Below are 14,863 nucleotides of genomic sequence, written 5' to 3'. Positions count from 1 at the left end.
CTCCACATCCTCTCCAACACATGTTGTTTCCTGTCTTGTTAATTATAGCCATTCTGAAGGGCGTGAGGTGATATCTCATTGTAGTTTTGATTTGCATTTCCCTGATAGTGATTTTGAACATCTTTTCATGTGTCTGTTGGCCATCTGTATATCTTCTTTGGAGAAATGTCTGTTCAGGTCTTTTGCCCATTTTTTAATTGGGTTGGTAGTTTTTTTGTTGTTGAGAGGCATGAGTTCTTTATATATTTTGGAGATTAAGCCCTTATTAGATGTATGGTTTGCAAATATCTTCTCCCAATTGTTAGGTTGTCTTTTCGTTTTGTTGATGGTTTCCTTTGCTGTGCAGAAGCTTTTTAGTTTGATGTAGTCCCATTTGTTTATTTTTTCTATTGTTTCTCTTGCCCGGTCAGACATGGTGTTTGGAAAGATGTTGCTAAGACTGATGTCGAAGAGCGTACTGCCTATGTTTTCTACTAGAAGTTTCACAGTTTCAGGTCTTACATTCAAGCCTGCTTGTTTTTAATATTTGCTGAGTACAAGATAGTAAACACCTCATTGTTTTGGCTTTGGCACATTCTCCTCAGTTGTAGAGGTGAGCCTTATGTCCACTTGTTTCTTGACTTTTTACTTCTGGCACAGTTTGTTGACATATATCCTTAATCTTTTTAAAGAATATATTTTAAAAATCTTGCATTCAGTGTTTGAGAACGCTACATTTGGCTGGAACTACGATACACAATTTGAGGAAATTTATTAGAATGCAACGCAGGAGCTAAATAAATGGAAAATAAGAGTGAAAGATCCAACATAAATCTAATAGAAGTTTCAAAAAGAGAGACTCGAGAGAATGGGTGTGGGCAGTATTCAAAGAGTAATAGCTAAGAATTTTTCAGGATTGTGGAACATTTGACTTCTCAGATCAAGAAGCACTTATTCTTGAGCATGATTGAAATAATTCCGTCCCTGGACACATTGTGGTGAAACTGCAGCACACCAAAGACTAAGAGAACTATTAAAAGCAACCTTTTTTTTGCTAGAAAAACAGGGTTTTTTTTGTTTTAAGTAGGGTAAACTATACATAACATAAAACATTTATCATCTTAACCGTTTTAAAGTGTACTGTTCAGTAGTGTTAAGTATATTCACATTGTTGTGCAACCAATCTCCAGAACTCTCTTCATCTTGCACAACTGAAACTCTATACCCATTAAACAACAACTCCCCATTTACCTCTACCCTCAGCCCCTGGCAACCACCATTCTTTCTGTCTCCATCAATTTGACTACTTTAGATACCTCATGTAAGTGGAATCAGACAGTATTTGTCTTTGACTAACTTGTTTCACTTAGCATAATATCCTCAAGTTTAATCCGTGTTGTAGCATGTGTCAGAATTTCCTTCCTTTTTAAAGCTGAATATTATTCCATGGTATGTATATACCACATTTTGTTAATCTGTCAGTGGACACTTGGGTTGCTTCCATCTTTTAGCTATTATGAATGCTGCTAGGAACACAGCGTGTTCAAATACCTCTTTGAGACCTTGCTTTCAGTTCTTTTGGGGATATATCCAGAAGTGGAATTGCTAGACCATATGGTAATTCTATTTTTAAAATGGGGTATTGGGGCCGGCCGGGTGGCATAGTGGTTGGGTTTGCGTCCTCCACTTCGGTGGCCCGGGGTTTGAGGGTTTGGATCCTGGGCACAGACCTACACACCACTGTCAGGCCATGCTATGGTGGCATCCCATATGCAAAATAGAGGAAGATGGGCACGGATGTTAGCTCAGGGCTAATCTTCCTCAGCAAAAAGAGGAGGATTGGCAATGGATGTGAGCTCAGAGCCAGTCTTCCTCACACACACACACACAAAAATGTAGTATTGACACAAGAACAGACCAAAAGAAAATTAGAAAGGAGAATACCTGGACCTGGAAGTTCGTATACAATAAAGGTGTCTGGTAAGGAATAAGTGTTTGTGAGGTGGTGGGAAAAAACTATTATTCATTACATTGGGAATGTAATTGGTACAATAACTTCGGTAATTGGCTATAGAAAAGACAAATTATAGTGGTTCTAAATTGGCTGTTTGTATAAAAAATGTGAAATTAGATTCTGATCTCACACCACAAATAAAACTAAATTCCAAATGAGGTAAACGTGAAATGTGAAAAACAAAACTCTAAACTTTTAGGGAAAAACAAGTGTCTCTATGACGTCACCATGGGGAAGAATTTATTAAACCAGACAAAATAGTGCCATTCACTAAGGAAAAGATTTTAAATTTTGATCATTTTATAAACAGAAGAGTTACAAGTTTTATAAACAGAAGAGAAGACATTTTTAAATCCGTTAAAAACAAGCCACGGGCTGGGAGAATATAGTAAAACTCTGAAAATATAAAGAATTCTGATGATTGAAGATAAAAAATATTCAAGTAACATAAATAGGCTACTCACAGAAGAGGAAAACTAAATGGCCAGAAAGATTCTTTTATATGTTTACTTTCGCTAGTAATCAGGGAAATTCATATTACAGCAAGATAAAATGGTCAGTTCATTAAGAAGATGCCAAATCCTAACAGTGCTACAAAATAGCACTGAAGCAAAAACTGGTAGAACCGAAATAAGCAACTATTCCACAGCCATGGTTGGAAAGTTCATCACTCTCCTCTGTAATTTGTAAAACAAGTACACAGAAAATCAGTAAGGATACAGAACCCAGGTCCCAAGTTTGCCTGCACATTTGAATCACCTGGGAATCTCCTAATAATTCCAAAGAATAGGCTACACCCCAGACTTATTAAATCACAATCTCTAGGGATGGGATACTGGCACTAATATTTCTGGAAGATACAAAGGTGATTTCAACAGAGTGCAGGCAAATTTGGGAACCATTGCTATAGAAGAGCTGAACGATTCTATCAACCAATTTGACCTAATTGACGTTTTTGGAACATTCTATCCAGTAACTAGATAACTGGCGTTCTTTTCAAATGCACATGGAATATTCACCAAAATGGACCATATTCTATCATAAAAACAACCTCCACAAATTTTAAATGATTGAAATCATAACAAAATATTTTCTCTGTCCACAAAGGGAATTAAATTAGAAATCAATAACAAAAATATATTTGTAAAAACCCAAATAGTTGAAAATTAAACTACATGCTTCTAAACAAACTATGGGTCACAGAGAAAGTCACAAGAGAAATTAGAAAATATTTTTAATTAAATTAAAATGTAAATGTAAAAATTTGTGGGATGCAGCTAAAGCAGTACTTAGAGAAATTTCTTTACCATTAAATGCTTACATGACAAACAAGGAAGGTTTAAAATCAGTGTTCACTTTAAGAAATTAGGAAAAGAAGAGCAAATTAAACACAAAGCAAGCAGATGGAAGGAAACAATATAGAGCAAAAATAAATCATATTGAAAAACAATAGGAAAAAATCAATGGAACCAAAAGGTGGTTCTTTTAAAAGGAACAATAAAATTAAAAGCTCTAAGCAGACTTATCTAGGAAAAAAAGAGAGAAGACACCATAAATTACAGATAGCAAGAGTGAAAGAGGGGACATCACTATAGATTCTACAGATATTAAAAGGCTAATACAGGAATATTATGAACAACCTTATGTCAATAAATTTGATAATTTAGATGAAATGGAAAAATCCCTTGAAAGAAAAAATGCAGAAGCTCACTCAAGAAGAATAGATGATATAAACAGCTTTATATCTATATTTTAAAATGTCATTACTAGGTTAACTTTCCCACAAAGAATACTCCAGATACAGATGACTTCACTGGTAAATTCTCCCAAATATTTTAAGAAATTATATCAATTCTACACAAACTCTTCCAGAAAATAAAATAGGAAAGAACATTTTCCAACTCATGAGAACAGCATTACCCTGACACCAAAACTAGACAAAGACATTAAAAGACCTAAAACCAAACACAGATACAAAAGTCCTTAACAAATTATTAGGAAATCAAATGCAACTACTGCCCCTAGACAGAGAGCCTGGGCAATTGTGATTCTGGCCCCATGAGTTTCACTTCTTTCAGGGATTATGGTCTAAAGCTGATTCTAAAATTCATATGGAAACACAAAGGGTCTACAATAGCCAAAACAATTTTGTAGAAGAACCACAAAGTTAGAAGACTTACACTACCCTATTTCAAGTCTTATTATAAAGCTAAAGCAATGAAGTAAATAGAGTATTGGTATAGAGATAGACACATAGATAGATGAAGCCAAACAGAGTCTAGGAATAAACCCACACATATATGGTCAACTGATTTTCAACATGGTACCAAGGTAACTCCATGAAAAAGGATAGATTTTTTTTCAACAAATGGTGCTGGACCAATTGGATATCAGTATGGGGAAAAAATGAACCTCAAACCCTACCTTATAGCATACACAAAAATGTTAATTCAAAATGGGTCATAGACTGGAACATAAAAGCTAAATGTATAAATCTTCTAGAAGAAGACAGAAAGAAAATCTTTGTCCCCTTGGTGTTGACAAAAGTTTTTGCAAAAGGTCACAAAAAATAATAACTATAAAAAATAATTAATTGAACTCTATAAATATTAAAAATTTCTGCTCTTTGAGTGACTCCATTGAGAAAATGAAAAGATAATCTACAGACTGGAAAAAAATAGCCACAATACATTATCTAACAGAGGACTTGAATTCAGAATATCTAAGAACTCTTTCAATCAATATTAGAAAAACATCCCAGTGAAATAATGGAGTACTAGTCAGCAATAAAAAGGAATAAACTGCTGATATGGATGAATCTGAAATATATTATGCTGAGTGAAAACAGCAGACAGAAAATGTACAGAGTGTATGATTTTATTAATATAAAGTTCCAGAACAGACAAAACTTATCTATTGTGATAGAAGTCAGATCAGTGGTTGCCTGGGGTTGAAGATGGTGGACGGCTGGGTGCAAAGGGACATGCAGGAACTTTCTGGTGTAATGGAAATATTCTATAATATCTTAATTGGAGGGGTGATTACACAGTGTATACAATTGTCAAAAGTCATCTCTTGTAACTTAAAATGTGTGTATTTGATTATATATTATTTTTCCTCAATAGAACTGATTTTTTCAGAATGAGAAGACTAGCCAGGATTTCTTTAGGGTTTGCAGTATGCTAGGTATGCTATATGTGTTATTGTACTCAGTCTTCAAACAATCCAATCACCTGGATGTTATTAATCCCATTTTACAGATGAGGAAATCAAGGCTCAAAGAGTGTCTTGTCCAATGTCATATAGCTAGTGATAGGCTGAATTCAAACCTATCTTTTTATCTGTAAAATGAGTATCACAATACCTACTTTATTTAATTGTTCTTAGGATTGTTAGAATTAAGTAAAAATAAAGCACTGCAAAGACTTTCCAAATTGAAATGACTTTGGAACCGCAGCCCAAAGAAAGTGGGTTGAAACTTGCAGCCTCAACCTAACCAACTGAAGTACCTACTAAAACAAAAATATCAACACTCCCCATAGGACTTAAACAGGACCCAGGGTCTCATAATGTAAGAATGAAAATGTGGATCTAATCCACAATTACTCAGCTTATGAAGAACCATGGAAATCTCAATTCACATGAGAATAATAATCAACAGATACCTACACTGAGATGACACAAATGTAGAAATTATCTGGAAAATATTTTAAGCAGCTATTAAAAAAAAACTTCAACAAATAATCATGAAAAACCCTGAAACAGAATTATATATATGATAATTGAAAGTATAAGCACCATAATAGAAACTATAAATAAGAACCAAATGGAAATTTTATAACTGAAAAATAAAATAACTAAAATTAAAAACTGTCTGCAAGGGGCCGGCCTGATGGTGTAGCAGTTAAGTGCGCACGCTCCGCTGCTGGCAGCCCAGGTTCGGATCCCGGGCGCGCACCGATGCACCACTTGTCAGGCCATGCTGTGGTGGCGTCCCATAAAAGTGGAGGAAGATGGGCACAGATGTTAGCCCAGAGCCAGTCTTCCTCAGCAAAAAAAAGGAGGATTGGCATGGATGTTAGCTCAGGGCTGATCTTCTTCACAAAAAATAAAAAATAAAAAAATAAAAAACTGTCTGCAAAGACTCAATGGCAAGATGGAGATGAAAGAGGAAAGAGTTAGTGAACTTGAAGATACCTCAGTAGATATTATCCATTCTGAAAACAGGGAGAAAAATGATTGGGGAGAAAAAAAACCCCTCAGGAATGAGGGACGACAAAAAAGATCTAACATTTGTGTCATGAGAGTCCCAGAAGGAAAGGAAAAAGAGTATGGCACTGAAAAATATTTGAAGAAATAATGGCTTCCCAAATTTGGCAAAAGGCAATTTCATAATGGGAGGGGATGATTAGGAAAATAATGTCTGAAAGGCTCTGGGGGTTTGGTATAATAAAAAAGACTGCTGAGAAACACTGATCTAGACATTAAGTACCAACATTACTAACAGCACAAAGAGAACCTACCAGATAGCATTTAGGAAAGAAGAAAGCACCACCACCTATGAAATAGTCTTGCCAAAAAAAAAAAAATTGCAACCTGACCTGATCAAACCCATAAAGTAGCAATTTAACGGGAAATACAGACGACAGAGAAATATGTTAAATCTACCATCTGGATAAACTTAGCAAAATCTGGCTATGGAACAAAACAACAACAGGATGAAAAATGACAACAACAAAAAACCAAGCCCTTTTCTTTAACAAATAAATTGCACCAGGGGAAAAAAGAATGGAAAGAAAAACTGTTATTAAAAGACGCTTAAAATACATATTTTTAAAAACAGACCAAAAACTTATGGTTTATTTTGGATGCATCCTTGGATGATAAAACTATTTTTTAAATGAAAATGATTGTCATAAAGTACGGTATGGTTATTTTAGAGCATTCACCTTTTTAAAATTTCGGAACCAAACATATATCTTGCTAGATAATTTAAACTTTAAAGGAAGTCCTTAGGCAAACTATCTAAAAAAGATAACGTACAAAAAGATAACCATGACATTAGAAAGCAATATATCTTTCACAAAATGTTGCAAACTGGATAAAACAGCATTGCTAATAATTAAGATGTGTCCTAGAATGAATAGGAAAAAAATCCTTGAAATAACCAAAAGGTTACAAAAGAGAACAGTACATCCAAGTGGATATAAAAAGGGAATTGAAATTTTGGCAAACTAATTATGAAATGAACATTCATTACTATATGTTTACTTTATACAGTGTTCCATATTTGCATTATATTTTTCAATAAAAGATGATTTTAAAATAGCCACAAAATTCCCTTCTTCTGAATAAAGAAAACACCCAAGTACAAATAGAAACCACTGACATTGCGCAGAAATATTTGATAATAAGATGAACATTCATGTGATCTGGAATATGCATATAATAATATTATAAATCATCTAAATAAAAGCACAAAATTAAAATGTTCTTCACAGAGAATGGAGAACTCTAAATTGAAAACTGTTGTTACAAGGCAATGTATTATGTGAGGAAGAAATGATGAATAATAAAATAGAGAATGTCCTAGATCATTTTGATGTTCCAGTCTGACAGGCTCTCTTCATGCATATAAAAACTTCTAAGTTGTCTTAAGTAATTAGAGGGTTCTAAACATACGGTAGATATTTTAAAGTGAAATATGCTAAATGGAGGCATTTTGAAAATTTTCAAGTGTAACCAGGTGTGTTCCCTGATAATTTAAGCTCATTAATTTGCAAAATGTGTTTCATCTCATTCCTAAATAAGAACTCGCATTTTCCTTTTTACTTATTTTTTTTTCCTTGAAAGGTTATTGCATTCATTGGAGAACGAGTGCTGTCTTGAATTTGGTGAGTAAAGAATATATTCTACTTGTTGAAACTTGATTTCAAAACTAGACATAATAGTATACTGTACTGCTATTTGGTTGTTCCTGTATACTTTTCTCAAGATTACAATTTCCTGATAACAACGAATAGTTGGCTAATTTGATCCGAGTCATTTTCATTCATTTGTTCAATAGAAAAAAATGTAATAAATTACCAGTGTATTTTTAGTGTTTCTCAAATGAGAATTCAGAAGGACTTCAGGGTCTCCATGGAATCAAGCTTTGAACTTTACGACAAAAATGAAAATGAGGAATGATTCTATGCAGTCTTGATGCTTATTTTTCTCTAGACAAAATATTGTTTAATCAGGGTTTCCCAAAGATTGGTGCTTATATCTTTGGTTGTAAACGATGAGCTTTTAAAAAATTGTTACATATTTTATTGTAATAGAAAAATATGAATAATACAACTAACCCTCAGTTTGCAGATGTTGTTGTTTAGAACAAAGCTAAGTTCAAAAATGATGTTAATTAAATGGTTAATTTCATGTGGCAAAAGTTTCGATGTTGGTATGCAAATGGCTGGTGTGGAAAACCCTGATCTATCAACAGTGCAACAAGCATTGGTTTGAAAAAGAGGAAACCCTGGTTCCATTTCTGGCTCAACTTATGTTTGTTCATTCAATTCTTCATATATTTCCTAGTTTAAAAGTTTAGTTTAGTGTTCATTATGATACTGTAGAGTATCCAGGTGTTTGAGATTGACCGTAAGGCTGTGGGGGATGAGTCACTTTACTATAGACCGCTGTTTCCCCAAATGAGGGCTTGGAATAGAGTTAATTCTGTTTCTCTAATATTGCATAAAATAACATTAAGGACTTTATCAAATATCACTACCAGTGAGTTATAGTGGATGTTTCCCCATGTCTGAGTCAGCCTTTGATGGTTTGGTTGTGTCTGACCATCTAGCCCTTGGCACCATGCCTGCTGTAGGTTCTGAAAGCTTTCCTGAGTGAGTTATCTTCGAGCTCCTCCATTCCAGCTTTTATGATTTTGGGTTTCTGTGATTCTCTACACACGGATCTACCAATATGAATCATTTCAGCCAGGTACATGTTCCACTAAATTTTTATAAAATAATCTTTTTTTTATGTACTGCACAAAGCAAATTATAGGAAAATTTGCTATAGGTAGTTTCTATTTGGGGAGAAAATTGATATGGCCTTCAGAGGTATTCTGGAGTCCATCCTTCTCGCAGAAGTTTCTTCAGAGGAGATCTCTGTGGATCTTTATGTTTCAGGGCATTAATTTCACTTAGAGCATTAGTTCTCCCATCTAAGGAGTTTTATGTTAAAATAAATTTTAATATTTTTTTCTAACAAGCGTCATTGTCTACAACCCAACTCAGCATTCTAACATTTTCTTGCAAGTATCTCTATGGTTCAGTTTTGGATTTGATGTAAAAGGTGTATAGTCTACTCTTAACATCACCTCAGAAAAGTGTCATCAACTTAAAAAAGCCACTGGCCCTTGCTGTGCTGCCAGTGACCATCTACAGAAGTGGGAATTATGGTGCTTGTCCTAAAGGTCTGTTGGGATGATGAAGTAAGAAAATCTGAGGCAAAGTTGCCTGGCATGGTGGTCTGTATCTAATTGTATCTGAACGGAAACTTCCTCTGCCTGATTCCTTAAATTCCTTGAGGGCACCAACGGATCTTCTTCATTAAGTAGCCCCGTTGCCAAGCACGCTGCCTACATGCGTGTCCATAAATATTAGTTGAATGAATAAATGAATGTTCTGCTCTGGGTCCTTACTTTTTCTGTCTCATAAAAAGCAGACGTGTCTGTGCTGCATTAGAAGATGACACTGTATTTCCACAGTGTCTTTTCACCTCAGAGCTCACATTACTTTCTATCAAATTATCTCACAGCCCCTTATCACATCCCAGAGAGAGGGCAGAAAAGCCAAAGAAGTAATTTTCCCTATGGTTCCAGTGCTGGCTCTTCACACAGACACACATGGAACATCACCTAGAGTGACAACTAGTGTCACCTCATCATAACATATGTCTCCGACAACGGTCAGCAGATATTCAGAATAAACTAAAAGACACCATGAATGTCATTTAGGGGCTATAGGTGGGGAAATGCTAGTGACTTAATCGCGTTTATTCTTTTCGAGATGGTACACTGGTGACCTCTAGTGGCTAAATTGATTCAAGATAAGTTTGTTTCACAACAAAAAATTTTACTTCATTACTTCAATCCTTTTGTTTTCCCTTCATTTAGTAACATTTTCTACTTGTGGAATGAACTTAATTATGCACAGTGATTTATATCTGTTCATAACCAAATATTATTTTTGCATTTCATAGAATCACAGAACTTTTGAGCTGAAACAGCTCTCAAAGGGATTTATTGGTTTTATTTCATTCTGAGCAGAAAACAAGGCCCAGATAAATAAAGTGACTTGCCTGAAGTCTCACCTCAGGGGTGGGACTACAAGTCTAATGGGTCTAAGGCTCTTTCCACACTTCAGATGACGGCACCCCAGCTCACATCTGACCACAGTGGCAGGAGAGACTCTCAAGAGAGAACAGCCCAGCTAATTTTATTAATGTGGTGTATTACGTTGATTGATTTGCGAATGTTAAACCATCCCTGCATACCTGGAATAAATCCCACTTGATCATGGTGTATAATCTTTTTAACGTATTGTTGTATGCGATTTGCTAGTATTTTGTTGAGGATTTTCGCATCCATGTTCATCAGTCATATTGGCCTGTAATTTTCTTTTTTTGTGTTGTCCTTGTCTGGTTTTGGTATCAGGGTAATGTCAGCTTCGTAGAAAGAGTTAGGGAGCTTCCCCCTCTCCTCAGAGTAACTGAAAACAATTACTCTGGAGTATCATAAAAATAAATAAATAAATAAATAAAATAATAAAAAAAAAATTAATTAATTAAAAAAAAAAAAAAAGAGAGAACAGCCCAGCTAAGCCCTTCCTGAATCTCTGAGGCACAAAATAGTGAGCAAAATAAAATGATGGTGCTTTACAACACTAAGTTTTGGATTACGTTACACAGCAATAATAATCAGAACAAAGAGTTTATTTAGGAAATTGCTCTGATTCTATAAAAAATACTGAATGAAAAATATAAAATAATGTACACTTCTTAAATACTACTGGAATCTCAGTTAATCTTCTATTAACAGGCAATAATAACGGCTGTAACAAATCAAAGAGCTTTCAGTCCCAAAGAATACATGTTCCAATTGATAGAAATATAAGTTCTTCTTCCTTCATTAGGCTGTGAATTTTAAAGATATGTACATTTTGAAAATATGAACCCAAAAGAGGACATATATGTTCTGCATTCTATAAAAATCAATGAGTCAATCTCCATCGAAAAGTATACTTTGAACTCCTAATGTGTTAGTCACTTAAGGGAATATAGGAGTCTCTCAAAGAGTTTATAATCTAGTTGGTAAGACACATAGAACTCACATTAGATAGAACAACTGTAAAATAGGATGGTACTGAGTATGACAGAACTTTTGAGAGAGGAGAGAGCAGTTGGGCTGGGTTACGAAAACATAGAACAGGGCGTGGGGCATGGTGAAGAGAATTTTCTGACTAGTATGCTCGTTATTCTCCCAACTGTAAATTCTATGAGAGTGGGCAGTGCTACTGCCTTAATTCCTACACTATCTCCAATACCTGGCCCACTATAGGGATGCAATATAAACATATTGAATGAATGGTTGAATGATACATGTTTGGAAGTGGTAGGAATATCTAGAGTTTGAACCAGAAAGAATTAATAGATGAAAGAGTGAATGAGTGAATCAGCTGGGGAGGGCATGGAAAGCCAAGTAGGAATTTGATACAACAAATTCCTAAGGTGGTGAGTGACATGTTTTCTAGAAAGACTTGTGTAGAGGCAGTATGCAGGGTGAATTGGCAGGAAGAGACTATGGCAGGAGAACATAACAAGAATAACAGCTAACATGTATTGAGTTCTGTTTGTAAGGTGCTGTACTGAGCACTTAACATAAAACATCTCATTCAGTCCTGACCGTAATCCTATAAGGTAGGTACTATGATTATCTTTATTTTGCACATGAGAAACTGAGATTCTGAGAGGCTAAGTTATATGACTGTATACGACTGTTACAATAATTCAGTTGTGAGTGGTAAAGGCAGTGGAAATGGAGAAGAGAGGATATTACCATAAAGATTTTAAAGAAAGTATAAAAGCAAGATGTGTTAAGAGATTAAATCAACTGCAGAGGATAAAGTGAGGGAAGGGTCAAAGGTGACCATGGTTTTTAGTCTCAGGTTCTAGAGAAATGATAGTACCATGCTGCAGCTCTGCCACATGGATGATTAGCCTATAGTCCCTCCAGCTCTTTTTAACCCAAGGTTCTGACAGAGAAGTCAGCCCTGCTAAGCTGTCCATTGTATGAAATAAATTAAATTCTCTCCTTGCAGCTAGAAAGGTACTAGTTATGTGCCAATCCTGAGATAACTGAGAAAGGAGTCACTCAAATCCTTTTCTGTGTTCCATGGTTCATTTGAGGAAACCTGGCTGAGAAAGGCTATGATTATTTAGCCGATTTCCTTTGGAAAACTGTATATCATTTACTTAGCCTGTTTACCCTTGTCTTTCCCTGGTCTAGTAAACCACTTCAAAATACTGACTATCTTTAACCAAGAAAGTACTGGTTCCAAAGTTCTAACTTTGACCTAGCAAGTTCCTAGCTCTGAGCTCCCAGATCATTTGATGTCCTAGTCCATTGAATTTAATTCTTGAATTCAATAGCTTGAACTATTCATTGTTTTGTTTTCCTGTTTGTTTTCTCTATAAAGAATTTTCTTGAAAAGATTTTTCCCTTCCACCAGTAACTTCCCCTTCTTAAAATGGTGACCTCAGAATCTAGACTTTGTAGGTTGGTCACACTGTACCACTGTGTAAAGAGCCCAGAATTTCCAGGACTCTACAGGCCTTTCCTGAAGTGCTGATGCTTCCCCTTTCTCAGCACTTGGGGTTGGTGCCCTTTCCCTGCCTTGTAATCCACTGAGACTGAGAAGGGCTTACCTCATGGTGACATTTCACTGGGAGAGTCCTGGGTGTTGACCAGAACATCTGTAAATTGCCTTAGGTCAATCACCAAGCTGATGGAGAAAGGTTTCTACAGCCTCCTAACCATAAGTCATTCACCTTTTGTATCTTTAAATATTTAAACTTTATGGAATTTTCTGGAGGGGATTATTAGGACTGAGGGGGTGACAGAAAAAGAAAAATAATTGCTATTTCAGGTAGAACAATAAAGAACTGTGGGTGGATTTTTAGCTAACTACAACACAAAAGTTCATATTTTGAGCTTATTTTTTGCATATTAGCAGTGACAATTTAAAAAAACTTTAAAAATGATTTGTTTAGTCAGGAATACTAATTGTAGAGAATCTTCCATTATAGATCACAAATATTTTTACTATATTTGGAAATAGATTTTTAGTACAAAAATCATTATAAGATTGTACTATGTAATGTCATCTATAAGATAACATTCATTCAGTGCTTACGAGGTGCCACATGCTTTTACAAGAACTATCTTACTTAATTCTTACAAAATTTTTATGAGGTAGCTACCTGCTATCCCCATTCTATGGATGAGGAAACTAAAGGTTAGAGAGATTAAATAACTTGCCCAATGTTACCACAGCTAGCTGAGCAAGGATTCTATTCCAGAGACTTTAACTGCAGAGCCTGGAAACTTAATTATTACTCGGTGCTGCCTAAGGAAAAGGCATACTCCATATATGAATAATAAAAAACGGAAATACCAGCCTTAGCAGCAATATTTGTGTGTGAACAGTTAATAGACTTAGCAGCAATAATTGTGATATGCAAATTATAAGTACCTAAACCTAAATTTTTCTCAGCCAAAGACTTCCTTCCATGTACTTAAACTAATAAAACTGTAACTTTTCAAAAAAAATCATTCAACTCTGATTAGTGAGACCCTTAAGCCAACAGTACAATAAAGAGTATAGTCAGTGGCTGGACCAGAGGAGCAAAAAGTGCAAAGTTCAGGCCAAGAGATTAGGATGGAGAAAAAAAGGAGGATGACCTAGGACAACATAGATATGAGAGAGAGAAAGTGGAAGGGAGGGAGGATAGAGCAAGGCATGGAAGGGAGAAACAAGGCCACAGAGGGCAATCAAGAGTGGATAAAAGCCAAGGCAGGGAACAGAGTGGATAAAAAAAATGTGTGGAGGGAATGAGGAAAAAGGGAGAAAAAGAGAAGGCATGAGTTACAACGAATTAAGGATGCTACTGTGAATCGACTTCTATTAGAATGTTGGAAATGAGACCAAGTGTGGTGGTGTTTTCCTTAAAACAAATGTAGGAGGATGGGTTATGAAAAATAGTGTAGTGAAATGACAAAGACAGCTCTGCTCTGTGTCACCATTTTGTCACTATGGTATATCTCATATGTGGAAGTTAAGATCATAATCCTAACATGAATCCTGAATTTGAGATCCATGTCAAAATACCAATGTTTGGTTTATAAACATCCCATCCTCTGAGAGAAATTAAGGTTAACAATTCTGGGGGGCCTAGCCACATGGTAATAGGAACACATGCTGTCTACACCCACCTTCCATCCAGTGGCCATTCACTACAGGAGGAGCCCAACTTGAGGCTTGAACCAGACGCCCTGAAGTTACAGCCTGAATCGAATACCTGGTATGTAGTAGGCTCTCATTAAATATTTGTTAAATGGGTGAATGAATAAAGGAATATTTAATTTTTCCTTGTTGGTCATCTTTCGCATCTCTCTTTTGGGGACTAATGTATAAGAGAAGAAGAAATGAAGTGAGCCAGCCCTGATGGCCTAGTGGTTAAAGTTTGGCACTCACTGCTTCAGCGGCTCTGCTTTGCTTCCCCGTCATGGAACCACACCACCGGTCTGTCAGTTGCCATGCTGTG

The 14,863-nt window shown here is 35.6% G+C and overlaps 1 long non-coding RNA gene across 2 annotated transcripts in view; it reads left to right on the top strand.

The window, feature by feature from the left end:
- LOC131411342 (uncharacterized) overlaps positions 1-14,863 on the top strand; it is a 69,031-nt gene that overhangs the window by 1,464 nt on the left and 52,704 nt on the right. For both annotated transcript variants that reach the window (XR_009221543.1, XR_009221542.1), the window contains exon 2: positions 7,847-7,887. This is a non-coding gene — a long non-coding RNA (uncharacterized LOC131411342). The remainder of the gene's footprint in view (positions 1-7,846; positions 7,888-14,863) is intronic.

The sequence above is a fragment of the Diceros bicornis genome, chromosome 11 (assembly GCF_020826845.1).
Source record: "Diceros bicornis minor isolate mBicDic1 chromosome 11, mDicBic1.mat.cur, whole genome shotgun sequence".
Classification (NCBI taxonomy): Eukaryota; Metazoa; Chordata; class Mammalia; order Perissodactyla; family Rhinocerotidae; genus Diceros; species Diceros bicornis.
Note: the sequence above shows the minus strand (reverse complement) of the source record. Positions and strands in the feature narration are given on the sequence as shown.